At 49.3% G+C, this 13,905-nt stretch overlaps 1 protein-coding gene across 7 annotated transcripts in view; it reads right to left on the bottom strand.

Annotated features, from left to right (window-relative positions):
* Nucleotides 1–13,905, bottom strand: part of PTPRK (protein tyrosine phosphatase receptor type K) — a 1,685,403-nt gene that overhangs the window by 277,870 nt on the left and 1,393,628 nt on the right. The window lies entirely within an intron of this gene.

Genomic DNA, 13,905 nt, shown 5'->3' with positions numbered 1-13,905 from the left:
TTAGGAGATCTGAAGCATGGAACGGACCAGTCGGGGCAGGTGTTGTCAATTGAAGAGGGGCCATTACAGCATAGGGGGTGGTGGGCAGGAGGGATAGAGGCATAAAAGGGAAAATAAACATAACACAGAAATGTGAATGGATAACCCACTTCTTGTAGCACATATTTGGCACTACAGGCCTTCCAACGATAACCTTTTACGTTCCCCACCAATGCCATGTGGAGTTGCCTCGTTCACCAACTCAGCTTTCGGAAACCTTCAAGCAGAGCTGCTCAGCGAGATAGGCCCATTGACCAAGGCGGAATATTATAAATGGCAACTTTACTGAAATTACAAGAGATAAGAGGCTGCTACGATCTCCAAGTCTATCAGAAATTACTTTAAAAACAAACATTGGAAATGCAATAGGTCTCGCATTAGGAAAGTTTGAGCTATTGGTATTGTAAATGACACTTTTTTTATTTATGTGTTGGTTTTGAAAGTAGCAAAATTAATAGCTTTGTCAGTTACAATGTTAATAGTTTTAACTTTTGCAAATGTGACACCTATAGCATTTGTAATGCAATGTGTGTTGTATTTACGTGACTTAGATGTCTTGATATTACAAATAACAATGGCTTTTAATTTTGTAAATAATTAATACTTAAATAAAAGTTATTGTAATTTATAATGGCAATAGCTTAAACGTTTGTAAATAACTTTTGTGAAGATTATGTTCAGTGTATTTTATTGTGACGAAAATCCAAGAACATTGCATTTGCACCTACACACACACAGAGCCACACACATATAGATGTGGTGGTGGTGGATCTGGGGGATATGGTGGTGGTGGATGTGGTGGTGGTGGTAATGGTGGATGTGGTGGTGATGGTGGTGGATGTGGGGTGGATGTGGTGGTGGATGTGGTGGAGGATGTGGTGGAGGTGGTGGATGCGGTGGAAGTGGTGGTGGATGTGGTGGTGGATGTGGTGGTGGATGTGGTGGTGGATGTGGTGGTGGATGTGGTGGTGGATGTGGTGGTGGATGTGGTGGTGGATGTGGTGGTGGATGTGGTGGTGGATGTGGTGGTGGTGGTGGTGGATGTGGTGGTGGTGGTGGTGGTGGATGTGGTGGTGGATGTGGTGGTGGATGTGGTGGTGGATGTGGAGGTGATGGTTGATGTGGTGGTGGATGTGGTGGTGGATGTGGTGGATGTGGTGGTGATGGTGGATGCGGTGGTGGTGGAAGTGATGGTGGTGGGTGTGGTGGATGTAGTGGTGGTGGATGCGGTAGTGGTGGTGGATGCGGTGGTGGTGGTGGATGTGGTGGTGGTGGATGCGGTGGTGGTGGTGGTGGTGGATGCGGTGGTGGTGGTGGTGGATGAGGTGGAAGAGGTGGATGTAAAGGTGGATGTGGTGGTGGATGTGATGGTGGATGTGATGGTGGATGTGATGGTGGATGTGGTGGTGGATGTGGTGGTGGATGTGGTGGTGGATGTGGTGGTGGATGAGGTGGTGGTGGTGGTGGATGCGGTGGTGGATGAGGTGGTGGTGGATGTGGATGTGGTGGTGGATGTGGTGGATGCGGTGGTGGATGTGGTGGTGGTGGTGGTGGTGGATGTGGTGGTGGTGGATGCGGTGGATGTGGTGGTGAATGTGGTGGTGGTGTATGTGGTGGATGTGGTGGTGGATTTCATGGTGGTGGTGGACGTGGTGGTGGATGTGGTGGTGGATGTGGTGGTGGATGTGGTGGTGGATGTGGTTGTGGTGGTGGATGTGATGGTGGATGTGGTGGTGGATGTGGTGGTGATGGTGGATGCGGTGGTGGTGGATGTAGTGGTGGTGGATGTAGTGGTGGTGGATGAGGTGGTGGATGTGGTGGTGGATGTGGTGGTGGATGCGGTGAATGTGGTGGTGGATGTGATGGTGGATGTGGTGGTGGTGGTGGATGCGGTGGTGGTGAATGCGGTGGATGTGGTGGTGGGTGTGGTGGTGGTGGTGGATGCGGCGGTGGTGGATGCGGTGGTGGTGGATGCGGTGGTGGATGAGGTGGTGGATGAGGTGGTGGATGTGGTGGTGGATGCGGTGAATGTGGTGGTGGATGTGATGGTGGATGTGATGGTGGATGTGATGGTGAATGTGGTGGTGGATGTGATGGTGGATGTGATGGTGGATGTGGTGGTGGATGCGGTGGTGGATGCGGTGGTGGATGCGGTGGTGGATGCGGTGGTGGATGCGGTGGTGGATGCGGTGGTGGATGCGGTGGTGGATGCGGTGGTGGTGGTTGATGTGGTGGTGGATGCGGTGGTGGTGGTGGTGGTGGTGGTTGTAGTGGATGTGGTGGTGGGTGTGGTGCTGGGTGTGGTGGTGGTGGTGGTGGTGCATGTGGTGGTGGTAGATGTGGTGGTGGTGGATGTGGTGGATGTGGTTGTGGATGTGGTGGATGTGGTGGTGGATGTGGTGGTGGATGCGGTGGATGTGGTGGTGGATGTGATGGTGGATGTGATGGTGGATGTGATGGTGGATGTGATGGTGGATGTGATGGTGGATGTGGTGGTGGATGTGGTGGTGGATGCGGTGGTGGGTGCGGTGGTGGATGCGGTGGTGGTGGTTGATGTGGTGGTGGATGCGGTGGTGGTGGTGGATGCGGTGGTGGTGGTTGTAGTGGATGTGGTGGTGGGTGTGGTGGTGGTGGTGCATGCAGTGGTGGTAGATGTGGTGGTGGTGGATGTGGTGGATGTGGTGGTGGATGTGGTGGATGTGGTGGTGGATGTGGCGGTGGATGTGGAGGTGATGGTGGATGTGATGGTGGATGTGGTGGTGGTGGTGGATGTGATGGTGGAAGTGATGGTGGTGGGTGTGGTGGATGTGGTGGTGGTGGATGAGGTGGTGGATGAGGTGGTGGATGCGGTGGTGGATGTGGTGGTGGATGTGGTGGTGGTGGATGTGGTGGTGGTGGATGTGGTGGTGGTGGTGGATGTGGTGGTGGTGGTGGATGTGGTGGTGGTGGATGCGGTGGAAGTGGTGGATGTGGTGGTGGATGTGGTTGTGGATGTGGTGGTGGATGCGGTGGTGGATGCGGTGGTGGTGGTGGATGTGGTGGTGGATGTGGTGGTGGATGTGGTGGTGGATGTGGCGGTGGTGGATGTGGTGGTGGTGGATGTGGTGGTGGATGCGGTGGTGGATGTGGCGGTGGATGCGGTGGTGGATGTGGGTGTGATGGTGGATGTGGTGGATGTGGTGGTGGATGTGGTGGTGGATGTGATGGTGGATGTGGTGGATGTGGTGGTGGATGCGGTGGATGTGGATGCGGTGGATGTGGTGGATGCGGTGGTGGTGGTGGATGGGGTGGTGGATGCAGTGGATGTGGTGGTGGGTGTGGTGGTGGTGGTGGATGCGGTGGTGGTGAATGCGGTGGATGTGGTGGTGGGTGTGGTGGTGGTGGTGGATGCGGTGGTGGTGGATGCGGTGGTGGATGAGGTGGTGGATGAGGTGGTGGATGAGGTGGTGGATGAGGTGGTGGATGTGGTGGTGGTGGATGCGGTGGTGGTGGATGCGGTGGTGGTGGATGCGGTGGTGGTGGATGCGGTGGAAGTGGTGGATGTGGTGGTGGATGTGGTGGTGGTGGTGGATGCGGTGGATGTGGTGGTGGTGGTGGATGTGGTGGTGGTGGATGTGGTGGTGGATGTGGCGGTGGTGGATGTGGTGGTGGTGGATGTGGTGGTGGATGTGGTGGTGGATGTGGTGGTGGATGTGGCGGTGGATGTCATGGTGGATGTGGATGTGATGGTGGATGTGGTGGTGGTGGATGCGGTGGTGGATGTGGTGATTGAAAAATTCTTTTTAAACCAATATAGTTGAGAAACATGTACAGTAAAAGGATTTTCCCATTAAAACAATATATATACATATGTTCTTGAGTGAAGAACCTTCAAAAATCTTTATGGGTAGAGTTAAAGTTTCCTGCTGAACTCACTCGTTTGGTGGTTTATGTGGTTGGCATAAAACATTTTGCAGGGCTGCTTTTCGCTCCCTGTTCAGGTCTGACAACCTGTCACACTTTCTACACTCACCTTGACTCAGATTTAAATCAGATTTATAAAAACTATTTGCACATTTTCACTACCACTCCAATAAGCATTATTTTACAATTTAAGCATGCAATACACGAAAATAGACTACAGAAAAACTAAAGATTGATTGAGAAGTTGTATTAAGCGAATTACCGAGAAGGGTGTTCTGGCACGAAGAGAAAACAAAAATGGAGAAGAGAGAACAGAAATCATGAACCCGAATTTAGACATGGTCAAACACATCAAAAACACCGCCAAGAGCGCGTTCATCAACCTAAAACTGCTCAACAAAATAAAGCCATTCATCCCCCCAATGACCTCCAACAAGCCACCCAATCCTTGGTTCTGTCCAGATTGGACTACGGAAACGCAACCCTCACAGATACAGCAAAATCTCACCTTTCCCCCCCTCAGAACAACTTTAAATGCAGCAACCAGGATGGTCACTGGAGTAAAAAAATATGAACACATCACTCCTGCTCTCAGAGAGCTAAAATGGATACCAACCGAAATGCGCGCCAGCTTCAGAACACCCTGTCTCCCTCACAAAACCCTGCATCCCGGCAAACCTGCATACCTGGCCGCCAAGATAAACAAAGCTGGTCAACCTAAGGAGTACTAACACTCTACTTCTCATCCCACCAAAAACTCACAAACAAAGCCTCATCACGCTCTTTCTCTGGATATGCGCCCAAAATTTGGAACACCATCCCAGTTCATATCCGGACTAACCCCTCCTTTCCAAAATTCAAAAGCCAGCTCAAAGACCTTTTCCTCAACCGATCTCTTCCGAATGGATAGCTGATGCTCCACATCGAATCCTGCGCACTGCAGTATACGTTCACTCTGTTTAGAGGACCGATACCTCGCTCACCTCTCGTCTCGCTCCGGTGCTCCCCCTCACCGATCTGGAGTTGTCGCAAATCTTTATGTTTTAACTGTGCACATCACGGATCATTACGTCTGATTTACCACTATGTGTTTGAACTTTACTCGTCACAAATCACTATGCTCTACTATGGTCACTTCATATGTTTGATTGCTTTTCTGTTACATGTTGTAAAGCGCTCTGATACCCTCGGGTCTTGCCAGCGCTATAAAAAACTCCAAAATAAATAAATAGCCTGTCCCGGACATGCACAAAACATTACCTTAACAGTGAAGAACTCCCTCTCCCCAGCCAGTAGCCCAGAACTGTTGTGACCATTCTGTATATATGAGAAGAGAACTGCGGCAGACGTTTCTCTCTATTATAAAGTGGATCTTGCTGATGGGTGGTGGTGGTGGTAGTGACGTGGAGGGTGCAGACTATAAAGGCGAAATAAAGCTACACACATTTCTCATGACAGCAAGCTACTTAGGAGATCTGAAGCATGGAACGGACCAGTCGGGGCAGGTGTTGTCAATTGAAGAGGGGCCATTACAGCATAGGGGGTGGTGGGCAGGAGGGATAGAGGCATAAAAGGGAAAATAAACATAACACAGAAATGTGAATGGATAACCCACTTCTTGTAGCACATATTTGGCACTACAGGCCTTCCAACGATAACCTTTTACGTTCCCCACCAATGCCATGTGGAGTTGCCTCGTTCACCAACTCAGCTTTCGGAAACCTTCAAGCAGAGCTGCTCAGCGAGATAGGCCCATTGACCAAGGCGGAATATTATAAATGGCAACTTTACTGAAATTACAAGAGATAAGAGGCTGCTACGATCTCCAAGTCTATCAGAAATTACTTTAAAAACAAACATTGGAAATGCAATAGGTCTCGCATTAGGAAAGTTTGAGCTATTGGTATTGTAAATGACACTTTTTTTATTTATGTGTTGGTTTTGAAAGTAGCAAAATTAATAGCTTTGTCAGTTACAATGTTAATAGTTTTAACTTTTGCAAATGTGACACCTATAGCATTTGTAATGCAATGTGTGTTGTATTTACGTGACTTAGATGTCTTGATATTACAAATAACAATGGCTTTTAATTTTGTAAATAATTAATACTTAAATAAAAGTTATTGTAATTTATAATGGCAATAGCTTAAACGTTTGTAAATAACTTTTGTGAAGATTATGTTCAGTGTATTTTATTGTGACGAAAATCCAAGAACATTGCATTTGCACCTACACACACACAGAGCCACACACATATAGATGTGGTGGTGGTGGATCTGGGGGATATGGTGGTGGTGGATGTGGTGGTGGTGGTAATGGTGGATGTGGTGGTGATGGTGATGGATGTGGGGTGGATGTGGTGGTGGATGTGGTGGAGGTGGTGGATGTGGTGGTGATGTGGTAGATGTGGTGGTGGATGTGGTGGTGGTGGATGTGGTGGTGGTGGATGCGGTGGAAGTGGTGGTGGATGTGGTGGTGGATGTGGTGGTGGATGTGGTGGTGGATGTGGTGGTGGATGTGGTGGTGGATGTGGTGGTGGATTTCATGGTGGATGTGGAGGTGATGGTTGATGTGGTGGTGGATGTGGTGGTGGATGTGGTGGTGGATGTGATGGTGGATGTGGTGGTGATGGTGGATGCGGTGGTGGTGGAAGTGATGGTGGTGGGTGTGTTGGATGTAGTGGTGGTGGATGCGGTAGTGGTGGTGGATGCGGTGGTGGTGGTGGATGTGGTGGTGGTGGATGTGGTGGTGGTGGATGCGGTGGTGGTGGTGGTGGTGGATGCGGTGGTGGTGGTGGTAGATGAGGTGGAAGTGGTGGATGTGGTGGTGGATGTGGTGGTGGATGTGATGGTGGATATGATGGTGGATGTGATGGTGGATGTGGTGGTGGATGTGGTGGTGGATGTGGTGGTGGATGTGGTGGTGGATGTGGTGGTGGATGTGGTGGTGGATGAGGTGGTGGTGGTGGTGGATGCGGTGGTGGATGAGGTGGTGGATGAGGTGGTGGTGGATGTGGTGGATGCGGTGGTGGATGCGGTGGTGGATGTGGTGGTGGTGGATGTGGTGGTGGTGGATGCGGTGGATGTGGTGGTGAATGTGGTGGTGGTGTATGTGGTGGTGGATGTGGTGGTGGATGTGGTGGTGGTGGTGGTGGTGGTGGTGGTGATGGTGGTGGATGTGGTGGTGGATTTCATAGTGGATGTGGACGTGGTGGTGGATGTGGTGGTGGATGTGGTGGTGGATGTGGTTGTGGTGGTGGTGGTGGATGTGATGGTGGATGTGGTGGTGGATGTGGTGGTGATGGTGGATGCGGTGGTGGTGGATGTAGTGGTGGTGGATGCGGTGGTGGATGAGGTGGTGGATGTGGTGGTGGATGTGGTGGTGGATGTGGTGGTGGATGTGGTGGTGGATGTGGTGGTGGATGCGGTGAATGTGGTGGTGGATGTGGTGGATGTGATGGTGGATGTGGTGAATGTGGTGGTGGATGTGATGGTGGATGTGATGGTGGATGTGGTGGTGGATGCGGTGGTGGATGCGGTGGTGGATGCGGTGGTGGATGCGGTGGTGGTGGTTGATGTGGTGGTGGATGCGGTGGTGGTGGTGGATGCGGTGGTGGTGGTTGTAGTGGATGTGGTGGTGGGTGTGGTGGTGGTGGTGGTGGTGGTGCATGCGGTGGTGGTAGATGTGGTGGTGGTGGATGTGGTGGATGTGGTGGTGGATGTGGTGGTGGATGCGGTGGATGTGGTGGTGGATGTGATGGTGGATGTGATGGTGGATGTGATGGTGGATGTGGTGGTGGATGCGGTGGTGGATGCGGTGGTGGTGGTTGATGTGGTGGTGGATGCGGTGGTGGTGGTGGTGGTGGATGCGGTGGTGGTGGTTGTAGTGGATGTGGTGGTGGGTGTGGTGGTGGTGGTGCATGCAGTGGTGGTAGATGTGGTGGTGGTGGATGTGGTGGATGTGGTGGTGGATGTGGTGGTGGATGTGGCGGTGGACGTGATGGTGGATGTGATGGTGGATGTGGTGGTGGTGGTGGATGTGATGGTGGATGTGGTGGTGATGTGGATGTGGTGAAAGTGGTGGTGGATGCGGTGGTGGAAGTGATGGTGGTGGGTGTGGTGGATGTGGTGGTGGTGGATGAGGTGGTGGATGAGGTGGTGGATGCGGTGGTGGATGTGGTGGTGGATGTGGTGGTGGTGGATGCGGTGGTGGATGTGGTGGTGGTGGATGTGGTGGTGGTGGATGCGGTGGAAGTGGTGGATGTGGTGGTGGATGTGGTTGTGGATGTGGTGGTGGATGCGGTGGTGGATGCGGTGGTGGTGGTGGATGTGGTGGTGGATGTGGTGGTGGATGTGGCGGTGGTGGATGTGGCGGTGGTGGATGTGGTGGTGGTGGATGTGGTGGTGGTGGATGTGGTGGTGGTGGATGTGGTGGTGGTGGATGTGGTGGTGGATGCGGTGGTGGATGTGGCGGTGGATGCGGTGGTGGATGTGGGTGTGATGGTGGATGTGGTGGTAGTGGATGTGGTGGTGGATGTGGTGGTGGATGTGGTGGATGTGATGGTGGATGTGGTGGTGATGGTGGATGTGGATGCGGTGGATGTGGATGCGTTGGATGTGGTGGATGCGGTGGTGGTGGTGGATGGGGTGGTGGATGTAGTGGATGTGGTGGTGGGTGTGGTGGTGGTGGTGGATGCGGTGGTGGTGGATGCGGTGGATGTGGTGGTGGGTGTGGTGGTGGTGGATGCGGTGGTGGTGGATGCGGTGGTGGTGGATGCGGTGGTGGTGGATGCGGTGGTGGATGAGGTGGTGGATGAGGTGGTGGATGAGGTGGTGGATGAGGTGGTGGATGAGGTGGTGGATGTGGTGGTGGTGGATGCGGTGGTGGTGGATGCGGTGGTGGTGGATGCGGTGGTGGTGGATGCGGTGGTGGTGGATGCGGTGGTGGTGGATGCGGTGGAAGTGGTGGATGTGGTGGTGGATGTGGTGGTGGTGGTGGATGCGGTGGATGTGGTGGTGGTGGTGGATGTGGTGGTGGTGGATGTGGTGGTGGATGTGGCGGTGGTGGATGTGGCGGTGGTGGATGTGGCGGTGGTGGATGTGGCGGTGGTGGATGTGGTGGTGGTGGATGTGGTGGTGGTGGTGGTGGTGGATGTGGTGGTGGATGTGGTGGTGGATGTCATGGTGGATGTGGATGTGATGGTGGATGTGGTGGTGGTGGATGCGGTGGTGAAGTGGTGGTGGATGTGGTGATTGAAAAATTCTTTTTAAACCAATATAGTTGAGAAACATGTACAGTAAAAGGATTTTCCCATTAAAACAATATATATACATATGTTCTTGAGTGAAGAACCTTCAAAAATCTTTATGGGTAGAGTTAAAGTTTCCTGCTGAACTCACTCGTTTGGTGGTTTATGTGGTTGGCATAAAACATTTTGCAGGGCTGCTTTTCTCTCCCTGTTCAGGTCTGACAACCTGTCACACTTTCTACACTCACCTTGACTCAGATTTAAATCAGATTTATAAAAACTATTTGCACATTTTCACTACCACTCCAATAAGCATTATTTTACAATTTAAGCATGCAATACACGAAAATAGACTACAGAAAAACTAAAGATTGATTGAGAAGTTGTATAAAGCGAATTACCAAGAAGGGTGTTCTGGCACGAAGAGAAAACAAAAATGGAGAAGAGAGAACAGAAATCATAGTTTGCTGCCCTATGGAAACAGATGGGCTTTCAGGTTGTATCAGAACACTGATAAACTACTTTCCTCGTGAAGAACAGAAGGGAGTTCATTCCATAATTTGGGGGTCCAAGAAGAATTAGTCACGACCTCTTACTCTAGTCCTGAGAATTTCAAGGAATAGATGAAAATTCTCAGCAGGTAAGCGTAATAATGCACACGGAAGAGTAGATCTGAAGTTTGTCTGGAATGTAATTCGGTCTAGTGCCATAGAAAGCTCGATGAGAGAATCAGAGGCCTTTAAATACAAACAGCAGCTAAAGCGGAAGCCAATGTAAGCAAGAAAAGACGTGCAGACGCTGGAGAATAACAAGGAAGTTTAAGCAGAAAGGCTGTTGTGCTCTGCGCAATTTGAAACTGTTTTACAACATAAGGAAGAGCACCCAAGTAAAGAGTTGCCATAGTCCAGGCCACGTGATAAACTAAGTGCGTTGACCACTGTTTTCTGACAGCTGAGAGGAAGGAGATGAGGGTTTTCGGAGGACCAAGCTAAGATTTATGGAGGTAAATCTTTCGCGTCGTCAGTGCTGAGGGAGGGAGGCGAGGGAGGGAGGAGAAATACGAGACGGCCTGCCGGCCGTGAGACGTGTGAAGCAGGGGGCGGGGGGAGGGGGATACCTTTGAAGTGAAGCTAAGCTTCACTTCAAAGGTGTGGGAGGAGTGCGGCTGAGGGAACAGACGGCGATTTGGTGATGTGCATGCGCATTTTAGGTCAATGCGCTTGCGCATTGACCTAAAAGCCACGGGCACAGCACCAAATCGCCCAGTTAGGTAAAGTCTGTTTAAGACGCTATATATCGAGCTCCCTCTCAATGCCCATGCGCATTGAGATAGGTCGCTCGACCTAAAAAGGGTTTTCAGGGTAGTGCTTAGAGGCAATGGAGGTTATCACCTGAGAAACAGAGGGCTTAGGTATTTGATTTCACTGAAATCAATGGGTTCTGCATGAGCATGCAGAGTGTCTGCACACCACACTTCCTGTCAGTCAGGGTCTGTTCTTTGCTACCCTTGAGGCAAGCTGCGTAGTAAAACACTGAAGTGGTCTATAGCGTCCAGTCATTCCTCTTCCTCTGGATAGGACATTGTGATCCTAATCTAAAACTGGCCAGGGCTTGGATTATTTTTTTTACAACTGCATCTTTCAGCTTTAAAAACAGTATTCGAAATCATTTGCCACAGGCCTCAAAATCCTGGTGGCAAACAGATTTAGTTTACAATACTGGTGTAAAGACATGATAGATTTACACTTTTCGAACACTGTCCTAAAACAATTTTCAAAGCAAATTGACAGTTTTAGTGCCAACCACGTGCGGATTAGTGTAACTACCTGAACGCAAGGTCCTGCAGTGTACTCCGCATTTTCTCGTGAAAACCATCCAGCGGCAGCAATTGAACGAGGCCGGCATAAAGGCTCAGCAGTAAGCACTGTAACCGGGTGTGAGATGCACTGGTGCAGAGTTCACCTCACTCCGGACTAATGTTCAGCCAAGCGGCAAAGGCTGTTCCGTTTTTTCAGATGCATATGTAAAAGTAGAACACCTGCCCCCGGTGATTTGGATACTGTCTCACTTCAGAATTCGAGGGATATAGGCACGTGCTTTATGCTAAATTACAACCACTAGCAGGGTGTGCACACAAGGAAAACATGCATGGAAAGCCAATCACTGTTCGCACAACTCTTAAACCTGCAGTCCCGGCCGCTGACCTGCTTGTGAGGATTTTGCAAGCAGAGGGCAGCGTGCTGTGGGTACTGACATTGCTTCTACTGTAGCCTTTACCAATGTAATATGTGGGTATCTTCCTAGACGGTATACAGTGCGATAAACAATAAAAGCATGTGTAGATAATAGAAAATTTCAAACTAACAAAAACATGTACAGGAAAGTATTTTTATTATAATTATTGAGATAGATATATTATTAAAAAAATTACATATAAAAATCGATTATTAATCACAGTAGTGTGCAGATCATACAATACATAAAAATAATCATGAGTTAAAAAACACAGATACAATCAATCCAATAAAAAAGTTGTGGCTGAGCTAGTGTCTCATTCTTCGACGCGCGTTTCGGCGTGTGAGGACGCCTTAGTCAGGAGATTTTTATGTAGGCCACAATATTCCTAAAATGTATGAAAAATATAATCTATTTGAGAATTCCAGTACATGTTTACATATATTTGCCTTTACCAATGTATACTGTGCCGCTGCCCTCCTGAAGTGAGGGCAGCAGGGCAAGCTGTGCGAACTGGCCAACCGTCTTCCACAACTATCTCTCACACGATTGACAATGGACAGAATGGATGACAGTGCAGCCAAGTAATCTTTCTCCATCCCCCAAAGTTCTTTGTGGGGGGAACTCTCTTTAACTGAGAACACCCGTGCTGCCGCTTCATTTTCGCTATATCGTGGTGATAGCCATTTTGCCGACTGAGGAAAGAAGTTAATGAGTTTCAATACTGCATGGGCACAACAGCTTCAAAGTACAACCACAAATGGCACTGGGTTGGGCAAAACGAGTTTTAACCCCGTTTTATTACCATTTTGTTTTAATATCCCTGGACCCGACCCCAGGACTCTAACGAGTCTAGGGGGGACAGGTCCAGGGGATGACACTGTGGTGGGGGAGTGGTGAGCACTCCCTTTACTGCGCCAAACCCTCATATGCAGTGAAGCTTGCCCCAGCTGAGTTGCTGGGGCTGGAGGGAGCAGGCACAGGCTCCCAGTCTGCGTGCGAGTGCAAAGTCAGAGAGCTCAGACCAATCCTCATGCTGCTTTCATACAGCGTCATGATTGGCCTCTGTGCAGTCTGGGGAGCCTATCCCAGAAGCAGGAAGAGCGCAATGGCACGGGCAGAGGCGGGGTCGGCAATCAGGTAAGTTTATTTTTGGGTAATTTTTATTGTGAAAAATCCAAGTGTCACCCAATGAACAATCATAGCAAATGAACCACGCCCATTCAGCAAAAGAATGGCAAGAGCGTAGTATGTAGCCGGAGGTGGATTCTGGAGCTCACGGTCGCAAATATAATACTAAGGAATGCTGTGGTAGCACATTCATTTAAAAGCAGCACATTTTTCATTGAAATGGCCATTACATTTGCACAAAAATGTAGCTGTACTAATGCAACCATTTAGTGCACCAAAGATAATGTAAGGAAATTGGGTTTCAGCGAATATTTATCATTTGTGCATTATCAAATAAAGTGTCCTGACTTTTTAAGATCCTATTAAAATCTGTAACCATCATGCTTTATTTGAAAAAAATTGCTTCATTTGTACTTCCCTAAATGCCAATATATTAAGAAATGTATAGAGTTCATTTACAGATATTTATATTTTGTGTGTTAAAAAAAATTGGAATGCTACAGTTGATCCTTTTGCACTCCTTGTACCCCAGCAAGAGTGTGATGCAGTTCAGTTTATAAACGCCTCTCAGTTTGCAGTCAGAGTATACACCAATCTCCATGTTAAAATTAAGCATCACTCGGTCAGAATACATAGCCAGACATTTGACCTCCGTTTGGGAACGCGCAAGAAAGGACTAGATAAAAAATCTTCAATATTGTTGATTCACTTTCTGTACTCCCGCACAAATATTTTGGGGGTGCTAACAGCGCCTATGGCTGTCATATGATGCGGGCATTGGGCAAGGTTAGAAGCAGGGCCGTCCGTGCAGACCAAAATCCGCCGTCTTGTGCTGCTCGCCTCATATTTCGAGCACTGTCAAACAGTATACCACCCGCGAGGCCTGAAAGCCTAAAGACTGAACTACAACGTGAACTTTAATTTGGAATGAGTTAAAAAAAAAAGCGCCAAAATCTTATCTATTTACAATAAAGAGAACAATGAGAGCGGCGAGAAAATATATAAATATTTTCCAAGACATTTCGTGTACAAGAAAGCTTAGCTGCCTGGTCTTGGTTCTCTTGAAGGGCACCGAAACCTCCTTTCATTAACCTTTAAGCTCCACTGCAGATGACTGTGTTCAGCAAGCTGTTAGGTGTCTATGAACAGATTTTTCATGGAACCAAAACTCCTCAAGGCCCCAAACGTCGCATGTTGCTTGCAATGCGTTCCGAGGTCTGCTCTAACATACAGAAGTGCCCGAGGTTGGTAGTAAAGATGCCAACCTCGTTTTATCAGGAACTAAAGAAAATTAAAACCGGTTACCATTTTTGAAAGTCATTGCCCCCCACTTCTCCTTTTTTACTGCC

This window comes from Lissotriton vulgaris, chromosome 6 (genome assembly GCF_964263255.1).
Source record: "Lissotriton vulgaris chromosome 6, aLisVul1.2, whole genome shotgun sequence".
Lineage (NCBI taxonomy): Eukaryota > Metazoa > Chordata > Amphibia > Caudata > Salamandridae > Lissotriton > Lissotriton vulgaris.
Note: the sequence above shows the minus strand (reverse complement) of the source record. Positions and strands in the feature narration are given on the sequence as shown.